Source organism: Mastigoproctus giganteus, chromosome 9, assembly GCF_048544385.1.
Source record: "Mastigoproctus giganteus isolate SK-2022 chromosome 9, ASM4854438v1, whole genome shotgun sequence".
NCBI classification, from domain to species: Eukaryota; Metazoa; Arthropoda; class Arachnida; order Uropygi; family Thelyphonidae; genus Mastigoproctus; species Mastigoproctus giganteus.
Genome location: NC_143583.1, coordinates 124,921,205 through 124,944,010, shown reverse-complemented (window position 1 = coordinate 124,944,010; position 22,806 = coordinate 124,921,205). Strand labels below are relative to the sequence as shown.

Here is a 22,806-nt window from a genome sequence, read left to right as displayed (position 1 = left end):
TGTTGATTGACAGGCAAAATTTAACTTTACTAAATACTGGCACTCCCACATATATCCATCTCCCTACAGGTTCAACTTCTACAATAGACCTTACCATTTGTTCCCCAATCCTCTTTCCAAGTATAGAGTGGGTAACTCTAAGCGATCCTTATAGCAGTGATCACTATCCCATAATCTGCAAAATTCAAACATCCTGTTCCTTCCCAACAGAAAATCCAATGAAATGGAAATTTTCAAGAGCTGACTGGACAAAATACAGAACGCACATATCATTTGACAACTACATTATTCAGTCCTGTTCCATCGACATTGTTACTGAGCACATCACAAATCAAATTCTGACAGCCGCATCCGCTACCATTCCTCAATATCAAGTAAGGAATAGACGAAAAACAAATTATTGGTGGAACGAAGACTGCAACCATGCGAAAAAAGAGAAAAACAAAGCGTGGAACCTTTTCCGCAAACACCCAACCACCTCCAACCTCATTAGTTATAAACGTCTTAGAGCAAAAGCTCGTTACATCAGACGTAAAGCGAAAAAAGAAAATTGGATTAAATTCGCCTCGTCAGTAAATAAAAATACTGATATTAGATTAATCTGGAGGAAAATAAAATGTTTAAACAGTAAATCCCCTCCTTTATCCACCCCACTACTGAACTGGAATGGACAGGAGCTTTCTACCCCTACAGAAATATCAAATGCACTGGGAACCACATTTTCTCAGTTGTCCTCTTCTATCGCCTATGATCAAACATTTCAAAAACTTAAAACAATTGCAGAGAAATCCAGACTAAATTTCACTGACAATTCCGCTTTACCTTATAATAAACCATTTACCATGCTTGAGCTGCAACAATCCCTTAACAACTCAAGAAACAGTGCTGCTGGCCCAGATGGGATATACTATGTAATGTTGCAAAATTTGGATCAGAGATCACTCTCATTACTGCTCATATTTTTCAATCGCATTTTTTCCGAACATGCCTTCCCAAGTTCCTGGAGTCATTCTTATGTAGTAGCAATTGCAAAGCCCGGCAAAGACCATTCTGTTCCGCAAAATTACAGACCAATATCCCTTACCAGCTGTCTAAGCAAAACCCTAGAGAAAATGTTACATCGCCGTCTCACTTGGTTCCTGGAGTCCCAAAACTTGATTAACAACAACCAATTTGGATTCCGGAAAAATCGATCTTCATTGGATCTCATGATCAAAACCGAGACAAACATTAGAAATGCTTTCGTCAAGAAGGAACATCTCGTAATGGTCTGTCTTGATGTTGAGAAAGCCTTTGACACTACATGGCGATTCGGCCTCTTAAAAGATCTGCATTCTCTTGGCCTGAGAGGTAATCTATCATACTTTATCAAAAATTTTCTACATCAGAGATCCTTCCAAGTTCGTTACCGGGGGACCCTCTCTAAGATCTTTACCCAAGAAGAAGGAATTCCGCAAGTGTCGGTTCTCAGTGCCACTTTATTTGCAATGAGAATGAATCACATAATTGAACTCATTCCGAAAACTGTAGATTCCTACCTCTTTGCAGATGATCTCTGAATATCCTGCCATTCTCAAAACATGCATTATATTGAACGCCAGCTACAAATATCAATTAATCGCATCCTGACATGGATGACACAAAATGGTTATAGACTGTCCAGCCAGAAATCTGTTGCCATACACTTCTGTAACAGACGAAATATGCATCCTGAACCCGAGCTCCACTTGAATAACCATCCTCTTCCCATAGCTAATTGTATTCGTCTACTAGGATTATTTTTCGACAGCAAGTTAAACTTCCAAAAACACGTTGAATATCTCCGGACAAACTGTCAAAAGAAACTGAACATACTCAGAGTTTTAACAGCGACAACATGGGGAGCAGATCGCCACACCCTGCTTCACCTATACAGAACCATAATTAGATCACGCCTGGACTACGGGGCGCCTGTTTTCGATTCTGCTAGGGAGAGTGTTTTATCTCGCCTCAACCCAATCCAACATTCAGCTCTTAGATCAGCATTAGGTGCGTTCAGAACATCTCCAGTGCAAAGTTTATATATCGAAGCCCATGAACCTCCTCTAAATATCAGGAGAAAGATGTTGCTGTTAAACTATGCAATCAAGATCCACAGCCAGGTAACTCATCCTAATTGGCCAATACTTCATGATCCGCTGTATATGACCCTGTATAGAAACAAACCACAGACAGTTCGGCCCGCTGGTATTAGGCTAAAACATCTAACAGAAGATTGGGATATACACTTCGATAAAATCTTGCAAGATCCTATAGATCCTGACCCTCCATGGTCTGTCATCACGCCATGTTGTGACAAGTATTTCCATCAGTGGGGTAAACACTCTCTATCAGACTTTACCATCCAACAGCTGCACACTGAACATGCCCAACATTATCCTGACTTTGCTAAAATATATACAGATGGATCGAAGTCTGAGAGTGGATCGGGTGCAGCAGTGGTGCTCCCTGATAAAATAGTTTCCCAATCTCTTCCGACAGAGTGTAGTAGCTACACAACTGAATTATTTGCCATAAAGCTTGCATTAGAAAATGTCTTCCATATGTCAATTCAAAAGAGCATAATATACACAGACTCGCAAGGTTCCGTATTAGCATTGCAAAACAATTCCCCGCCTACTCACCCGATATTAAAGCTCTTGAAAACAGTTGATACGTCTTAGAGAGCATCAGCAAAAGGTTATCTTCTGCTGGATCCCAGACCATTCCGGAATACCAGGGAATTAAATTGCAGATGATGCTGCCAAAAATCCATCCAGCCCAGCCCCAATGAATTCGCTAGTACCCGTCACAGATTATAAAATGAATATACAAAGAATATGTAAGGATCAATGGACTCTTCAGTGGCAAACACAACTCCATAATAAACTACGCCAAATAAAACCCTTACCAAAATTATGGGCTTCTAGCTTTATAGCAAACAGACAAGAAGAAGTAATTCTAGCCAGAGCCAGAATCGGTCATACTCATTTAACCCATCTGTTTCTTTTGTCAGGAAATGATCCTCCCCAGTGTAATCATTGTCATACACCACTCACAGTCAAACACATACTTCTGGACTGTACTCTATATAATAATGCTCGACTAATGTCTTTCTAATCTCTGTCAAATTTAAAGGAACCTTTGTCACTTCGCCATATCATAGGCGAAAATTCAAATCTTGCAGAATTCTTCTCCTTTCTAAAACGAATAAGATTGTATAACCGTATTTAACTGCTTCTAAGTCAACAAACACAGACTGTATGCATCACTTCCATAAGTGCAATATGGCCTAAGTAGCCATTGCACTTTAAACCCCAACAACAACAACAACAACAACAACAGCATCGTTTGATTTTATCTCATATTGTGGTGGCTACCTTCACAACGAGATACCAGGTATTGCACTACTTCGAATAAATAACGCTTCTCTAGTAGAGGAGACTATTGTTATTTATTCTCAGTAGGCACCACCACCCAGACGCAATTCGGAGCTTGTTAGCTCACTCATCGGTGGGTGGGCAGGTACCTTGATAATGCAGACATGCCATCATGGTTGCGAAATTAATTCCACAATATGAGAGATGCCAAATGGTGAAGATAATGATAATATTTTGAAGACTAAATGCACAAGGCATAAGTTATGGGTTGAAATTAACTATATAATATCGATATAAATACACCATTGTTTACGCGTTTCGGAGTTTGTTGGTTCACTCATCGGTGGGCGGGCAGGTACCCTGATGATGCAGACGTGCTATCGCCGTTGCGAAGTTAATACCACAATATGATGCTTCACGGTTGCGAAGTTAATACCCCAGCCCAGATTTAAACTTGTTGTGGCCCTAAGCCACAACAAGTTTAAATCGTACAAGTTAATATAACAACAAGTTAATATAACATATATTAACTCTTTCTCTCCTACAGTTCACCTGTTAAAAAAATAAAATAAATTTTTTTTAAGATGGAGCTTGTTTAGCTTATGTGTAAATCCGGCCCTGCTTGGGGGTTACTGCTGTGTTGCCTAATGATCCAGTACAAGCTCTGTTGATCTAGGCAGTTGAGAGCTTGATCGGCCCGAAAGCTATCCACCCTGTTCTCAAGTTCTCATAAAGATCCATAACAAAGCTGAGTTGGCACCTAATATTCTCATACTCCTTACATGGAGCATACACAAAGGTTTATAGAGTGAGTAGTGGCATGATATTGCCAAGATATCAACATGATATTGAGATGATATCAACCAAACCCAAATATAGATGGTTCCGAAACATCAAACAAGCTGCCCACCTCCGACGTCAGAGCCACAACATTACCACTGGTGCCTTTTGGGTTGCTGCTCTGGTCGGAGGCATGATTTTCATTCAAATTCAATATAATTAAAATAATACGCTAAACTAATATACCTAATGAAGTAATAACATCGGTTAGGCTATGAAGTCTACGTTATTAACTATGTATAATTAAAATTCGAACGCTCATATCGATGCAAAAAATTGCGGAAGAAGTAGTTTCTTAATCAGTAATAAACGATAAGATAACAAACAAATTCACCACCATAATCAGAGAATCACAAATAATAACTACACTTCTAATTCTAAATGAAAAATTAAATGCAATAACAATCCTACTCCAATTCACCAGTTACACAGCAACGATACTATCATGGCATTAAGTTTGCGTTATGTGTATTAGGCTATATCGTTACGCTTGAAAGTTATAAGTTAATTATAATATATATAGAAAATTATCCAACGCCAACCTAAGTCGTTCGAGCTTGACAGTTACTTCTTTATCATAATCAAAAAATTGTAATTCTCCTACCACTCACTATAGAACAATAACAAAGGAGCGCAAGATTCGATAGATACAAAGTTTCTACGTATACTAAACAGCAACCTACAAAATCTCAAGCTAAATTTTAAAAAATTAACTAACGACCGTGACTAACACTATAATGCTACTTATAGAGTGCGATTTAATATGACAATTAGGTGAATAATAGGTCAAATGTTTCAAAAATTTATCCATTTCCTTCAGCTGAAAACTCTTCAAGGTGTCTTACTGTAAAGGAATGTGTGAATTGGCAGACAACTAGGCCCCTCGACGTGGGAACCTGTACGTGGTGAGGGGATCTCCCAGTGATGCTGCTGGCCTTCCAGATTAGGATCACTGGGATCTCACGCCCATACCTTAGTTCCAGGGTTACATCGTTGGAATCCGGCTTGTGCAGCCGTGCGCCGCGACCCGTGGAAACTCGGAAAGTGGGATCCTGGTGGGTGAGGGGCCAAGCCGTAATATACCACTTTGGCCCCTGCTTCGACAAGACGGGTGGTCCCGGACCCGCCCGACTGGGATCAATCGGCGGGTCGTTTTTTACTGCTAGGGTCAACTGCGTTCCAATAAGTCTCCCTCCCTTTGATCCTGGGACGGGATCAAGACTTATTGGTAACGTGGGTATGGTGCTCCTAAGCGAACTTGGAGTCCCAATCGTGTACGCAGTACCTGCTAGTTCACGAGTGGGTGTCCCCTCGTTGGGCTCAGTGGTGGGTGAGGTACTTAGGGGGTCAGAAACTTTCTCTTTACTCCTATGAGTAAGTTAAATCTTTCAAACCCCTCTGGGGCCTCTACGGGGTCCCTACCTGAAACTGATGAAGATAATATAACATCAAAAAAGAAACACCGAACAGAAGCTGCACCACCTCATGTACCTCGTTTCCTTATCATATATTCTACCGGTGAAAAGGAAATAGGTAAAATGTCGCCCTTGTTCATTCAGAAGGATCTTGAAGGGTTGGCAGGTTCCCCGAAGTCGGTAAAACGACTTAGATCCTGTGACCTTTTAGTAGAAACTTCCTCAGTGCGACATTCAGAATTTCTTCTCCAAGCAACATCTCTTGGGGACATTCCAATTAAGATATCATCACACAGGACATTGCCCCTCGACGTGGGCACCTGTACGTGGTGAGGGGACCTCCCAGTAACACTGCTGGACTCCCAGACTAGCATCACTGGGATCCAACGACAACAGCCCAGGTTCCAGGCTTACATCAATGGAATCCGGAGTGTTTGCCGTGCGCTGCGACCCGTGGAAATTCGGAAAGGGGGATCCTGGTGGTTGAGGAGCCCAGCTTCAATATACCACTTTGGCCCCTGCTTCGACAAGACGGGTGGTCCTGGAAGGACCGGCTAGGATAAATCGGCTAGTAGGCTCACCTGCGAGGGTCAACCGTGTCAATGCCACGCCCCTACCCTCATGGTCCGAGGGACAGGATTCAGGCTGGCGGCGGTGCGGGTATAGTGTCTGGGTAGCCCTGGCGTTCCACTCCCGAGCGCATTTATTGCATGCCGGGTAGTGGGCGCCCCTTTGGGCTCCGTGGTGGGTGGGGAGCCCGGGTACTGAACCATATAAAAATCTCTATGAATCCTGATAAACTAAATTCTTCAGGGGCCCCAACCCGGTCCCTATCTTAAACTTTAGAAAAAGATACTGATAGCAGTATTGCTAAAAAGAGGCAGCGAACCGAATTACCATCAGGGCCAGTCCCAAGGTTCTTAATCATGCATTCTACCAATGAGACACAGATTGGTAAAATGTCGCCCTTTTTTATTCAAAAAGGGTTACATGGGTTAGCAGGTTCTCCCAAATCAGTTAAGAGGCTCAGTTCTGGAGACCTCTTAATTGAAACTAAAAATGACAGGCAATCTGAACATCTACTCCGAACAACATCAAATGGAGGAATACCTATAACAGTGACACCACACAGAACACTCAATTCATCGAGAGGTGTCATTTCGGAGTGGGACCTTCTCGAAGTAACCGAGGAGGAAATCTGCTCCGAATTAAAACCTCAGGGAGTTATTGCCGTCAAGAGAATTACTGCGCAAAGGGATGGAAAAATTGTTAAAACCAGGAGCGTTATCCTGACGTTTAACTCTCCTAAACCTCCTGACGATATTAAAGCTGGATTCATCAACTGTTCAGTGCGTCCATACGTTCCGAACCCTTTACGGTGTTTTAAATGCCAGAACTATGGACATTCTCAAATGGCCTGCCGTGGAGTCCTTGCATGCGCTCGATGCGGTGCAAAGGACCACGAAACAACAGCATGTTCAGCCGCAAAACCCACCTGTATTAACTGTGAAGGCGAACACCCGGCCTATTCACGAGCATGCCAGAGGTGGAAAGAAGAAAAAGAAATTCAACGGCTGAAAGCAGAGCTAAATATATCATACCAGTAGGCATGGAAATCTGTCAAACTCCTGAATATCAACAGACCTACCTACGCCCAGAAGGTAGCAGGGAGATGTTCCGTCGGAACTCAGACGGACATGACCATTCCTCCAAAGGAGTCTTTCCTGGTCCTGAAATATAAAATCGAAAAACAGGCATTTAATTTTAAGTCCCAGGGCCTCTATCCCTACAACGCGGTATTCACTATAGAGGAACTGAAAAGAGCCCTCACTCTTTCCAAAGCAAGTGCAGTTGGACCAGATGGCATCCATTATGAAATGATTAAACATCTTTCACCAAAATCTATGGATTGTCTGCTCCTTCTGTATAACAGAATCTTTACTGAAGGGCAGTTTCCGGACTCCTGGCGAAAGGCAATCGTTCTTGCCTTTCCTAAGCCAGGAAAGGATCCAAAAGTCACTACCAATCATCGTCCTATTGCTCTGACTAGCTGTCTGTGTAAAATCCTGGAGAGAATGGTTAATTCTCTTTTAATATGGTATCTCGAATCAAATGACCTTCTCTCCAACATCCAGTGCGGCTTCCGAAGGAACCGGTCCACTTTGGACCATCTTATTAGATTGGAAGCATCCATACGGGATGCTTTCCTAAAACGCGAACACTTGGTGTCGGTGTTCTTTGACATGGAGAAAGCATATGACACAACTTGGAGATTTGTCATTTTAAAAGATTTACATAGCCTCGGCCTTAAAGGGCATCTCCCAGTTTTTATTCAAAACCTTTTAGCCAATCGATCGTTCCAAGTTCGTGTGAGATCCTCACTCTCTCGCTCCTTTAGCCAAAAGGAGGGAGTACCACAAGGGTCAGTATTAAGTGTCACGCTTTTTCCCATCAAAATAAATTCCATCACAGAACAACTCCCTCCAACTGTAAACAGTGCCCTCTATGTTGATAACTTTAGCATTTTTTGTCAGTCGTGCAACATGAGGGTTATTGAAAGACAACTGCAGAAAGCCATAGATAGTCTGAATTCCTGGGAACTTTCTAATGGCTTCAGGTTCTCTCCGGAGAAGACTGTTTGCGTACACTTCTGTCGTAAGCGTAATCTTCATCCTGAACCTGAATTAAGGCTCGGACAAAATGCTATTCCGGTAGCAGCGCGCAGAAAATTCTTGGGACTCATATTCGATAAAAAACTGACCTTTTTTGGATCATATTCGTCAACTCCGCACAAGGTGCACAAGAGGCCTTAATAAGCTCCGCTCGCTTTCCTCTTTATCTTGGGGTGCAGACCGATGCACCCTTCTACGGCTTTACCGTGCACTTGTGCGATCCAAATTAGATTATGGGTCCCAAGTATATTCTTCAGCCAGAGACAGTGCCCTTCGATGGCTGGACCCTGTCCATCATCAGGCTCTACGTATCGCTACTGGAGCATTTCGCACATCTCCTGTCCTGAGCTTATACGTCGAAGCAAACGAACCACCGTTATCGCTTCGACGTAAGCAGTTGTCTTTAAAGTATGCTTTAAAACTGAAATTCCTGCCAGACCATCCTACGTGGCCCTTCGTTTTTGAACCACGATGGGAAAATTTATATAATACCCGTAAGACTGCCGATCGTCCATTTTGTATTCGTCTCCAAGAGCTACTCAAAGAACTTAATATCAAGGTAGACAAGGTTGCCCAAACACCAAAGCAACCCTTTCCACCCTGGCATGCTCGTGTCCCGGCATGTGACTTGTCGCTTAGAAACTGGGGAAAGTTGGACACTCCATCATGTGTCTACCTGCAGCTTCATTCAGCACACCGAACTGAATATATTCTGACTTCGAGCCAGTCTACACAGACGGTTCGAAGTCAGAATCATATGTGGGATCTGCTGCTGTCTTTACAGACAGCACTATATCAGAGCAGATTCCCTCTGAATGCAGTATATTTACTGCAGAGCTTCACGCTGTAGAGTTAGCCTTGGATCACATTAGTAAATGCCAATACCAACGGTTCATTTTATATTCCGACTCTCTTAGCATGTTACAGGCTTTAATATCTGTGAGATATAATCCTCATCCAGTTCTGTCTAGCATTCAGCAGAAGATTCACGTTCTCCATGAACGCGAATATGATATCCGCTTCTGCTGGATTCCGAGCCACATTGGGATTAGGGGAAATGATTTGGCTGACGCCGCAGCCAAATCAGCAATTCCCAATAATAACCGCTGCCTGTCAGTCCCCTATACAGACTACAGGCAAATAATACACCAAAACATACACTCCCAATGGCAGGACTCGTGGAATAGACAGACTGGAAATAAACTATATCGTATAAAACCTGTAATTGAACCGTGGCAGTCTAGTCTGCGCAGGAATCGTAAGGAGGAAGTTGTTCTTGCCCGGACCCGCATAGGACACAGTCATTTAACTCATTCGTTTTTTCTGAGGGCTGATGACCCTCCTATGTGTGTGTCCTGTGGCACAATTTTAACTATGAGACACTTTAATTGATTGGCCAGATTTTAGTAATATCCGTTTTACTGCTTTTAATCATCTGACTGAGCCGTACACACTCAGTCAGATTTTATCCGACAATAACAATGTGTCTGCTATTTTTAGATTTTTAAAATCAATAAATATTTTTGCTCGTTTATAAAATTTACATTTTTCTTATACTTCCTGCATAGTGACCTAACTAATTAGGTCACTGAAAGTTTAAATTTTTTTATAAATGACATTGTCTTGGCGCATTATAGCCTTAGTAGCTAATGCGCCAATAAAACCAAAACAAAACAAAAAAAACAAACAAACTGAAATCTTGCCAGTTTATACAGATGGTTCGAAGTCTGAAGAGTTTGCGGGATCTGCTTGTGTCTTTCCAAGCAAAACGATCTGCAGTCGTATTCCAAGTGAATGTAGCATATACACTGGAGAGCTACACGCAGTAGAACTGGCCTTGGATCATATAAAAACCCACCAGTACCAAAAGTGCATGCTATATATGGACTCTCTAAGCGTATTACAGGCCTTATCCAATGTGAGAAGCACTCACCCGGTATTATGTCGGGTGCAGCAAATATTACACTCCATCTTAGAGTTAAAATTCGATATTCGGTTTTGCTGGATCCCTAGCCATGTTGGTATCAGAGGCAATGACTTGGCTGATGCAGCAGCAAAATCAGCAATGCCACAAAGTTGCATCTGCTTGTCAGTCCCCTATACAGACTGCAAGCAATTGATCTACCAAAAATTATGCGCACGTTGGCAAGAATCTTGGAAGGTGCCCTACCAACAAGCTGAATGACATTAAGCCTGTAATAATGCTTTGGCATTCTAGTCAGCGCAGGGTTCGACGGGTGGAAGTAATTCTTGCTCGGCTACGCATAGAACATTCTCACCTGACGCAGTCGTATTTGCTGTGGGCTGATGATTGTCCTGTGTGTAGACATTGTAAAGCGATTTTAACTATCCGCCATATGTAAAGCAATTTTAACTATCCGCCATATGTAAAGCTATTTTAACTATCCGCCATATTTTAGTAATGAACGCCATTTATGTTTTAACCATCTGTCAGCCTTATATACTCAGGCAGATTTTATCCGACGATGACAATGTGTCAGATGTATTCAGGTTTTTACAGCTGATTAATTTATATAGATTTATTTAGATTGCTCTAATATTTAATATATTGTAAATGTCTTATGCCCTATTTTTGTTTATAATATATTATCTGGATGTGCTATATATATTTTTACATATTTATATTTTATTTCCTTAGACTTGGCGCACGATAGCCTTAGATGCTGATGCGCCATTAAACTTCCAATAACCAACCTACCAACCAACCAACCAGACAACTAGGGAAATGTTCAAGGTCAACTGCTCTGCCTTTTGTGTCACAGGTGGCACTTAGTGTGTAGTGGCTCGCGCGCAGTCTCGTTATTTAATAGCTGCACCTTGTAACTCATGAGGAAACTCTACAACCTTCCTCTGAGACAGGTTAACGACTGTCGAATGAAGAGGACTACAAATTCCTTCGGGCGTGGGCCGAAATCGAACCCAGACCTCCAAAACGAGCGGAAGACAGCGAAGAATCGTAACGACTAGGCTCTTATGAAGGGCTATAAGAAAAGAAATTAAAAAATAAAGAATAAACTATCATATTAGGATCACTAGAGAACAATCTAATACACTCATTTGTCCATAAATTAAGTGTGTTCTCTGGTCGGGTTTCTTCTTTCGCTCGATGAAACAAGAAATCCCTTGCTATCCTCGTCTGAGACAAATTAACTCAGGCTGGTAACAAAAGCATTAGAAAAATAAAAAAGAACACTTTCCATAAAAGCCTGGCGTCATTGATGGATTCGAACCCCTTCTTCCCCTCCCCAAAGTGTGGGATAATGTTCTTATTTATACTCCAGCACAACCACCAGGTCAGTGGAGTTTACAATAAATCAATCAATACAAATGTTAATCGTTTTTAGTAGTCACGGGCTTGAACCCTGGTTCATTCAAAGAGCGTGTGCTGCTGCAGTCGCGCTCCTGACCACTTGGCTATGTCAATCCTAAAATGTTCTTGCTTATACTGCGCCACGACCACCACGTCAGTGGAGTTTACAATAAATTAATCAATACAAATGTTAATCGTATTTAGCAGTCACGGGCTTGAATCCCCGCTCGACTGAAAGAGCGTGTGCTAGTGGACTCGCGCTCCTGACTACTCGGCTACGTCAGGCCTCTGTATGAGATGAAAGCAGTTAATGCGTATATATTGCCGACCGGGCTAGCCGGGTGGGTAAAGTGCCTGCCTGGCAACCCAAAGGTCGCGGGTTCGAATCCCGCCTCGGGCTTGGATCACAGTACTGCAAAAACCTTGGGAGGTGCATTATGGCCACAGAAGCCGATGCGCCAACAACTAACTAAAAAAAAAAAAAAAATGCGCATATGACGTTACGATGCTTATGACGAACCGGCACGGCTTTCCGGTATGCATTCCGAGCCCGGCAGTGAACTGAGAAAGATTATTGAAGGAGAAAAAAAGTATAATACAAATAAAAATCTGAGTACAATTAGGGCTGCAGTGAAGGGTCTACAATAATATACAGTTGTCCTTTATTTTTAGCAAGCAGCTTATACCCAATGCTTTTGATTATTTATCGTTGGCGTGGCTTCTTCTTTCATATTTAATTTTTTTTTTTACATATGATATACCGTCTACGGTTTTTATTATAACCATACTTTGTTTTAGCATTACAGCCAGGGGCGCGCAGACCGGGGGGAAAAGGGTGCATCGCACCCCGGCGCTGAATATTTAGGAGCGCCGACGCTAAAGGCCATTAAATTGTATAATTCTTATATTACAAATCTCAACAAAAAGTTATAAAAAGCAAGGAAAATTAATTTTACGTAATGACATACAGGTAATGCAATTGTTATTGTTAATATAGTTTACTATAGGTATATTTTTTTCTTTGTTGTGATAAACATTTCATTTATTTTATTTTTTGTGTTTATATTTCTGTAAAAAGTTTTGTTTTCTGCATTTAATTCAAGTTACTTTTTTAAATCTGTCTGTAATTTTTATTTTTGTTATTCTTTTTTTCTTGGTCTCATATTTCTGATAAACGTGGAAATAAAAACCATTTGTTTTATGCTATGCAATTCTTTTATTTCTGTAACTTTGATTAAAATATAATTATAAAACTTTAAATGGCGAGTTTATTATTTTTAATATTCCCTTTATATTTTCAATGCAGAGCTTTATATCTGTTAGAATCGAATTTTTTATAAATTAATTTTAAAAGTGGTAAAGAATATAATATTGGTGTGAATACACCATAGTTTACCCATAAGTTTAAATACAGTTAGTAATATAAAGGCATCGTGTGATTTTATCTCATATCGTGGCTACCTTAAACAATGATATACCAGGTATTGCACTACTTCGAATAAACAACACTTCTCTAATAGAGGAGACACCCACCGATGAGTGAGCCAACAAGCTCCGAAACGCGTCTGTGTGGTGGTGCCCACTGAGAATAAATAACAGTAGTCTCCTCTATTAGAGAAGCGTTGTTTATTCGAAGTATTGCAATACCTGGTATCTCGTTGTGAAGTTAGCCACAATATGAGATAAAATCAAACGATGCCTTTACTCTACACATGTAGTTGAACTTATGGGTAAACTATGGTGTATTTCCACTAATATCATATAGATAATTTAAACCCATAACATATTATGCCATGTGCATTTAGTCTTCAAAATAAGACACGTACATACGAATCGAACTCGTCTTCATGAATTAACTTTTCAGTGACTGACTAGAAAACAGTTGATGTAAAAGGCATAAAGGGCGGCAAATTATTTCTCGCACCCAGGCGGAAAACACCCTTGGCTCTCATATTAAAATACAATACATATTTATATTTCTTTTCAACAAAATTTTCATCGTATAACATGTTGTTGGTTAACGAGTAAAATTATTAAATTTTAAAATGTATAACTCAAGGAAGACATTTCCCATCTCATTCCTGAAAATAATAATACTTTTTATTTTTATTTTGTGATATAAGAGTATTTTTTTCCTAGGTGGCAGGACTGTTCCAGTTACATTGCTTACCTCGGTTGGAAAACTAGGTTGAGATTTAAAGCGCATGACTTGGGTTGTAATTTGATGTGATACGTTTTTGAGTATGGTGAGAATTTTAGAAATGGTTAATCATATGGAATCATCGAAGCTTGTGTTATCTTATTAATATGGCTTTACTAGTTACGTTTAATTTAGTCTAATGTAGTAGAAAGCTTCAAGTGAAAAATTTATTCAGTAATATTTTTTCCGTCTACTTGTAAAATGTGTTTACATTTCAAGTGTTCGATCTCCTCCGGTAAAGATCTGCAGTTGGAGAACGGAAAGAAATCCTGATGTTAAGTTCTCAGAGGTGTGTAATTTGGGGAAAAAAATCATTCTTCTTAAATGTTGTGTACATGTTTTGAAATTTTATGAACGGTCGAAACGTTACCGATATCCTCTTCCAAAAAAAGAAGAAAAATGTGTCTGAAATCAACTTAAATTTCCTATTTTCGAGAAAAATTTAAATATGCTTGGCCCATGTAAGTATATTTTTGGCTTTCTGAATGAATGTATTTGTAATTTTGTTAGTTTGATATTGAGAAAATATTATTTCCCTGAGTTATGATTGTGATAAAATTAGGAAGTGCATTTTCATCCGCCAAGATGCCTCTTCCTTTGCATCATTGGAATAGTTTGCACACAAGTAAATGGTTAAAAGGTGAATTTGTATCTTATTTTGTATTGTGTGGGAATATGCCAAGACTGCAACATTATTCAGCAGTCCATCTGCTGAAGTCTTAGGCAATCTGACTAATGCTAATTTAAAATAATATTAATTGAAATGTAAGAATGACTGCTTTTCAATTACTGCAGAATATCTGCAGATACCTGCAGAATATCATACCCAGCTTGTTCATATATTAACAAGTCTTTTTATTTTGTTTTCTTAGTTTAGTTTGCAGCTTGCATTAATTACATCAGAGTAAACACAAAAGTTGTGATATTACTTAGAGCTAAAATATTAAGTGTATTCATGATTATAAATATTTACACTGTCATAGCATTTACCATCCAAAGAAAATTTACCCTTCTGAAGATTACTCTGAACATAGTTATTAGTTAAATAATATGTCACATATACACCTTAGGCCACAGTAAGAAAAAAAAGAAAATCCAAGATGCCAACCTCTTTCACAAGCATTGTTTACAAATTTCAAATAGCCAACTACTGTACTTAATCATTTTATCATTCCCATGAAAGAGTCAAATTCAGTTTTGCAAAAGTTTATTTAAACAGTACTTTGAAAAATTGTCCTGGCAGTATACACAACACTTCATTATATTCTCTTTAGCATAACATTTGTTAAATCTAGATGTTGAAAGCAATAAAAATATAAAATATTTATTTCACAACAAACATAGAGAAATATTCAAGTTAATCCATTAATGTGTGTTTAAAAATAGGTTGACTAAGCAGATACTCTTCTGCATAAAAGTTTTGAATCAGTGTATGACAACAGTTTTTGTTAATTTTGTTGACATTAGCTACAACAGTGTAAGGTTTAATATGAAAAAACAACAACATGCTACAAAATATTTTAAGATTTTTTACTAAGCATTAAAAAATGTACAACCAAAGAAATCTTGAAATGATTAATATTAATAACTATACTGATTTTTCATCAAGATAATGGATATTCTACAGTTGATGTAACATCAGGAGTGGGGTCCCTCAAGGATTGGTTCTTGAACCACTGTTGTTTCTTAATTTCATAAATGACATCAACAAAGAGATGGAAGGCGTGATGTCAAAATTTGTATTTGATATAAAGATTGGAAGAATCCTTAATGACCAGTGCCAAGCAGTGCTCCTTCAGTATTACTTGAACAGGCTTCAGAAATGGCCAGAAGAATGGCAGCTATGTTCAAAGTCTTAAAATTGGAGAATATCAACTCCAAAATAATTTATACACTTGATGGAGTTGAATTAAAAACAGTAGAGGAAGAAAGGGATCTGGGAGTTATGATACAGGCAGATGAAGTTTTCTGAACATTGTAAACAGGCAGCCAAGAAAGCCCATAGTGTCCTATTGATGATTATTAAACATTGTCCTGTGGAGATATGCAGGTAAGACATTTTGAATACTGTGTTCAAGTGAGGAAACCTCATCTGAAAAAAGACAATGAGCTTTTTGAAGGTCTAAATACATGCAACTTGAATGGTGAGATTGGCAAAAGGACGATCATATGAGGGAAGACTTCGGTTATTTGGGCTACAGAGTTTGGCAACCAGGCACCTCGGAGGTGACCTGATGAAGGTTTATAATGCTCTAAGAAGGATTAGTAAAATGAATGAAAGTGGAATTTTCACTGTTATAAAGAATTCCAGAACTAGGGACCATAAATTCAAATTACAGGAGTTGAGGTTTAGATTAGATTGTAAGAAGTTTCCTTTTAGCCAGTGAGTCATTGATTGTTGGAACAAGTTGCCCTTGCAGGTAGTTGAGGCTGACAGTTTGAACAGATTGAAAGGTCAACTGGATAGTTGATCTTTAAGTATTTTGCCAGTGCAGCAAAAGCCTGTGGCTTCCTTGCACTGTATGGTGAATACTATTACTATATCCTCCACAAGATTTTATCACTGCCTTATACAGACGTGGCATTCTGGTGATTAATTTTATAATAGTGTCTTGACTAACATTATTCCAAACAATCTGTAATGTTCCCCTTATTTGGTCTTAAAGATCTTCACAATTTGGTCTTAAAGACCTTCACAATCAGGACCTTTAACACTTTGCTGCTATTGTGGCATCTGACAGAAGACACCTTTTAACACTTAAATTTGGAAATCAAATCAAATCAAATCCTCTTGTGTACTTTTCCCACTAATGGTCTCTAAATGATTGTACAGTTTTTTTTTTTTTTTTTTTCATTTCAATATACTGGGAATTGTGAAGAATTAATTTGTTTGTCATTTAACAGATGCAATACAAGCAAAAACATCTATCCTTCTTACACCATTGTTCTCTACTCATATGGTATCTTCGAGATGCCAGCGAGTGCTGCCTAATCTTGCTGTAGAGCTTTAATAATAACTAAAATGAACAGCTGACAGAAATGCAGGTGTTTAAATTGCATCTCTGTTTCAGTTCAAGGGATAAGTCACTTTGGAAATTATATGAAAAAAAAAAAATTATAAAAACATTCATTATTATTATTGGAGCAGAATGGTATTAAGGGTAAGTTGCTGCAATGGATAAAAGGGTGGTTGAGTGGGAGAAGACAGAGAGTGGTAATCAATGGATGTTGGTCTTCGTGGACATAATGTTATTAATGGAGTCCTACAGTGTTCGGTGTTAGGCCCACTGTTGTTTTGTATATTTATCAATGATATTGATGAAGATATATCAGGCTTAGCATTGAAGTTTGCAGATGATACAAAAGTTAGCTGGGTTGTTAATGGCAGTGCTCTACTGCAACAGGATCTATAAAATTTGGGTAGATGGGCTGAGAAGTGGCAACTGAAGTTTGACATTGACAAATGCAAAGTACTGCATATGGGTAGAAGTAACCCCAGAGGTACGTACTAACTGTGTGGTACTACACTAGGGTGGTAGAAAATGAAAAAGACCTGGGAGTAATTGTGCAATCAGATATTGGCGCCTCCGTAGCCAGGTGGGAAGGAGCAGCAGTGCGCAGCACACGCTTCGTGATTAGACCTAGGTTTGAGCCCGTCACCACCAAATATAGAGGATGCAGAAAGGTCAAGGAATGACCACCGCATATCCTGGAGCAATATGGCCTTAGTTGCTAATGCTCCTAAAAACCAACCAAACAAACAACAAACAGCAATCAGATATGAAGTTTTCTGAGCAATGCAGACAGGCTTCCAGAGCAGGTCATGGGGTTTTGTCAATGATATACAGGAATTTTGCTAGCAGAGAAAAGGAAGTAATTATCCCTTTGTATAAGGCAATGGTCAGGCTACACCTTGAGTACTACATACAGGACTGGAAGCCTCATTTTAGGAAGGATGTGGATTTACTTGAGCATGTACAGAGAAGGGCAACAAGATTGGTGAGGGGGACAAAGGGGTCCTCTTATCAAGAGAGGCTTAAGTTCTGCAAATTGCAGTGGCTGGAGACTAGGCACCTGCAACGTGATCTGATTGAGGTGTATAAGCACTTGAATGGGTTGAGCACTCGGAATTCTGATGGGATTCTTCCGCTTGCTCAGATTACGAACCTAAGGGGGCATAAATTCAAATTGAGGAAAGACATCTGTACAATAGATGTGTGGAAATTTGCCATTAGCCAGCGGGTAGTTAATTGCTGGAACAAACTTCCAATTGTCGTTGTGGAAGTTGATAGCTTAAATAAATTCAAGGAGGAATTGGAAAAACTTTTAGAGGGAATGGTTGTATGAATTTTTTTTTTTTTTTTGGCTGATGCTACATAAGTTCATACTCTTGCTTTCTTGCATCACATACTTCTATTACTATTATTATGGCTTTTTCTCCTTGTGGGATTTTTTTTACCCTGTGACAAGTAACCGGGAGCATGAGGTGGTTGCTCATGTTTAGTTACTACTATTATTATTACTGTAGGCCAAGTTCGAGCCCGTGAACACCAAATACGGAGGATGTGGAAAGGTCAGGGAATGACCACCGCATATCCCCAGAGCAATATAGCCTTAGTTGCTAATGCTCCTAAAAACCAAGTAACAACAACAGCTGTAGGCCAAAGAAGTCTCTGACTGTCTTACATAAACCCCAGGGGCTTACATCTGGTGAGTATGGAGTCACCGGATATAATCATTCTTCTCTTTTTTGATGATCTCTCTCTCTCTCTCTCTCTCACACACACAGGTGCCTCCGTAGCCAGGTGGGAAGGAGCAGCAGTGCGTCGCACACGCTTCTTGATTAGACCGGGGTTCGAACCCGTCACCACCAAATACGGAGGATGCAGAAAAGTCAGAGAATGACCACCGCATATCCCGGAGCAATATGGCCTTAGTTGCTAATGCTCCTAAAAACCAAATAACAAACAAACAAACAAACAAACAAACATCTCACACACACAGCATAAGCCTCAGGTTTCCTTGCACTATATGGCTAATAATAGTATTGTTTGGGGTCAGGTGCCAATGGTGGTTTCCCACAAGGGTATCCTTGTGAAGAGGTACAGTTCTATTGTAAGTGCTAGAAAAAGTGTTATGTATTGTACGTGTCCTGATCTGTGTGCACTGCAAATGAAGAACATAATATTACAACCAGTACAGTAACGTTATTTTATTGCTTGATGTTTCTAGCAACAGCATTATGGCATCATATGTGGCACAACTCTTCATGCACTTCAGCTGCAGGACATTTATTATTATTTTTTTTTGGTAGTAGTTGTTGGCGCATCGGCTTCGGTGGCCATAATGCACCTCCCAAGGTTTTTGCAGTACTTTGATCCAAGCCCGAGGCGGGATTCGAACCCGCAACCTTTGGGTTGCTGCTAGGTAGGCACTTTACTCACCTGGCTAGCCCGGTCGGTGACATATATTATGTTCTGTAGCTGGTCAGCTGCAGAACATAATATATCAGTGGGTGGTATTTTCTGTTCTTCAGGACTGCTAGATCAGTAGTGTTGCAAAGATACACATTATCCTTATAGTCATCCCAGAGTCAGAAGTTATGAATTTGGGCAATTGAGGTAGTGATGCTGTGGGAAAAAATGAATGTCTGATTATTGTAGTTGCGATAAATGCTGTTGTAGTTCTACATATCTCTCAGGATGTAGAGATACTCTGTCTTGGATAATAACTGTTATTTTCCCGGCATCCTTGCTGTTGCAGTTGTGGGATGATAGCAGTCACCAGGGTGGCCAACCTTCCCAATATGGCTGGGACTGTCTTGATTTAGAACTTCAAGTCCTGCTTCCCAATAAGAGAGAAAATAAACGTTCATATATTGATTTTACTTATTTTAAATAATTCTTATTGGAGTCTAACAGAGGTGTTAAAAATTAATTGTAATAACAAGAGAAAAATGAGTATTTTCTGTTCAAAGGCATTTTTTTCATCACTGAGTAATGAAGAAAAAATGTCTTGATTTAAAAAAAAAAAAAAAAAAAAGATGCAGTTTAAAAACTTTTTAAAATCTTTGGAAGAAGAATAAATTTTAAAACTTGTGAAATCTAAAGAAAAATATATAAAATAAAAGTAGTCTTCCTCGTTATTTTTAAAATAACTTATAAATAATATTATAGGTTATATGGGACAAATACATATTAACAACAATCATATAACAAATAAATACTATGATTGATAAAAAAACATATTTTAATTGTAATTTTATATTTTTCTTTTACATTTTGAAGGAAAAAATGCTATACTTACTACACATTTTGCTTGAAGTTGTCCGGCTTACCAATTTTCAAAATATGGCCACCCTTGCAGTCACTAACAGGTTCAGTAGGATGGTTTTCTTCTACAAAAAAAAAAAGAAAAAAAAAAAGAGCTGATAACGAAAGTAGCTCTGAAACCACACAACCCCCATGCCCTTTGGTGTTTGTATGGGGGAGATTTTGTGTATTGTAAGGGTGGCTCTGTTGCCAGAATTTTGAAGGTTTTATTTGGCTGTTCACAGTCCAATTGAAATAGAAATGGGCCTGAGCAACGTCACTGCTTCACCGCTAGCAATGTTACTGTTAACCCCGCTTACAACGTTACTGCTATCGCTAGCAACGTACTGCGCTCCTCTTCTGCTGATTGCTTGGTTACTGGTTGGCACCGCTCCTGCCTCCACGTGGCGGGGTCGGTAACCTGGGAGAAGGAATTCCCTCTTCCGGGGCTAAAAGGAGCAGCGATGGATTGCGATGCATATCCATCGCTAGAGCCCACGGGCTCCAGACCTGTCAACTCTGATTCAGAGCATGACTTGAATCGTCCGAAGAGACTACGGACAGAAAAACAAACAACAGACATGCCAGCATTTCTCATAATGCATTCCCTATACACACAACCTGTTGGCAAGCTATCGCCTTTCCTATTACAGAAATGTTTAGAATTGGTTGTTGGATCTCCCAAAATGGTTAAATGTCTCCAATCTGGAGACCTAATTGAAGCTTCTAAGCCAAGTCACTCAGAAAAATTGTTAAAATTAACAACTTTTAACAATATTCCTGTGTCAGTAACAGCCCCTAACACTCTGACCACCTCTAAAGGAGTTATCAGCGAATGGGACTTACTAAATGTGTCTGAGGAAGAAATCATTCAAGAGCTTAGCGAACAAAAAGTGACTCATGCACGGAGAATTATGACAAAAAAAGATGGCAAACTATTACCAACCAGGTCCATTATTTTGACATTCAGTACTCCGAACCTCCCATCTTCTGTAAAAGCAGGTTACTTAAATTGCAAGATTCGACCTCATTCGCTGCTTTAAATGCCAGAAGTACGGCCATTCTCAGACGGCATGCCGAGGTGATGCTCTGTGCCCTATTTGCAGCTCCAAGGAGACTGTACAGCTTCCACTCCCACTTGCCCAAACTGTAAAGGAAGCCATCCTGCATTTTCTAAAGCGTGTGACCTTTGGAAGACAGGAAAAAAAAATCCAAAAGTATAAAGTGGAGCATAAAGTCACATACCCTGAAGCAAGAAAGCAAATAATGCTAACCATGCCTAGCCGATCATAATGCATCGGTCACCAAAAATAGCTGCTCAGCTGCAACCCAAACAGATGTCTCTATTGAACTGAATATTTCCTTTGCCACCTGGGCCAAAACTGTTCTAACTTACAATAAGAAAACTACAGTCAGTGAGAACAGCAACACCCCAATCAGCATCCCAACTGATGATATCTCAACCTTGCCCAAAACAATGAAATCAGCTACTATTAAAAACCAGAAGAAAGTGAAACCACGATAATGTAACATGGAAATGGAGGTTCAGTCAGAGGATGAAGAGAGAGTACTAGAGTTACATGCTAGTGATACCATGGATACAGGACGCCCAACCTTTCCCAGAAATGAAAAATCAAAACTAAGCAGACAGAAACCTTCCCAGAAAAAACAGTCAGATCAATCTTCTTCAAGTAAATCCAACAAACAAATAAATCCCTTCAATGGAACTGTAGAGGATTATGCAGTAATATAGATGACCTGAATGATTTACTCATACAAACTAAAGCAATAGGTGTATGTTTACAGGAAACATTTTTATCACCACAAGTTTCTCCGAAAATTAAAAATTATTCTATGTTTAGGCAAGACAGGGATTCTGACACTCCTGCTCATGGTGGGGTGGCTATTCTTATCAGAACTAACATACCGTCGAGACATCTCCAACTACAAACCTCTTTAGAAGTTGTAGCGGTTCGGATAACAATGGGAATATCGTTAACCCTTGCATCCATTTATATCCCACCGAATTATCCTTGCTCCCAGACTGAATTTGACAATCTTATCACACAATTGCCACTTCCAGTCTGTTTACTTGGCGATTTCAACGGTCACCATCCATTGTGGGGATCTTCCATCATGGATAGGAGAGGCCAATTAATAGAAATATTCCTGGATAACCATAACCTGACTCTGTTAAATTCTGGCTCTCCAACTAATATCCAACTACCTACAGGTACTACATCAGCCATAGACTTATCAATATGTTCAGCATCTCTTTTTCCAAGCACGGAATGGTTAGTGCTAAATGATCCATTCCACGGTAACCATTTTCCTGTCATCAGTTCAATTCAAACACAGACGATGTCATGCCCTAAAGGCCGTACTTCTTGGAACTTTCATAAAGCAGACGGGGAAAACTATTCAACTTGTGTTCTACTTGACAAACTATATGAACAACAAAATCATATTTATGACGTAATTGATCACATTACAAGCCATATATTATCTGCAGCAGAAATTTCCATTCCAAAATCCAACCAGAGCAAGCGGGTACACCAAAATCAGTGGTGAAATGAAGAATGCTCCAAAGCGAAACGAGAAAAAAACTGTGCCTGGAACCAGTTTTGCAAATTTCCAAC

At 39.7% G+C, this 22,806-nt stretch overlaps 1 protein-coding gene across 2 annotated transcripts in view; it reads left to right on the top strand.

Moving 5' to 3' along the window:
- Positions 1-14,229: 14,229 nt before the first annotated feature.
- The window catches only part of LOC150080704 (circadian locomoter output cycles protein kaput-like), a 320,717-nt gene continuing 312,140 nt past the window's right edge, over positions 14,230-22,806 (top strand). For both annotated transcript variants that reach the window (XM_090381907.1, XM_090381906.1), the window contains exon 1: positions 14,230-14,317. The gene's annotated coding sequence lies outside the window, so the exon portion shown is untranslated. The remainder of the gene's footprint in view (positions 14,318-22,806) is intronic.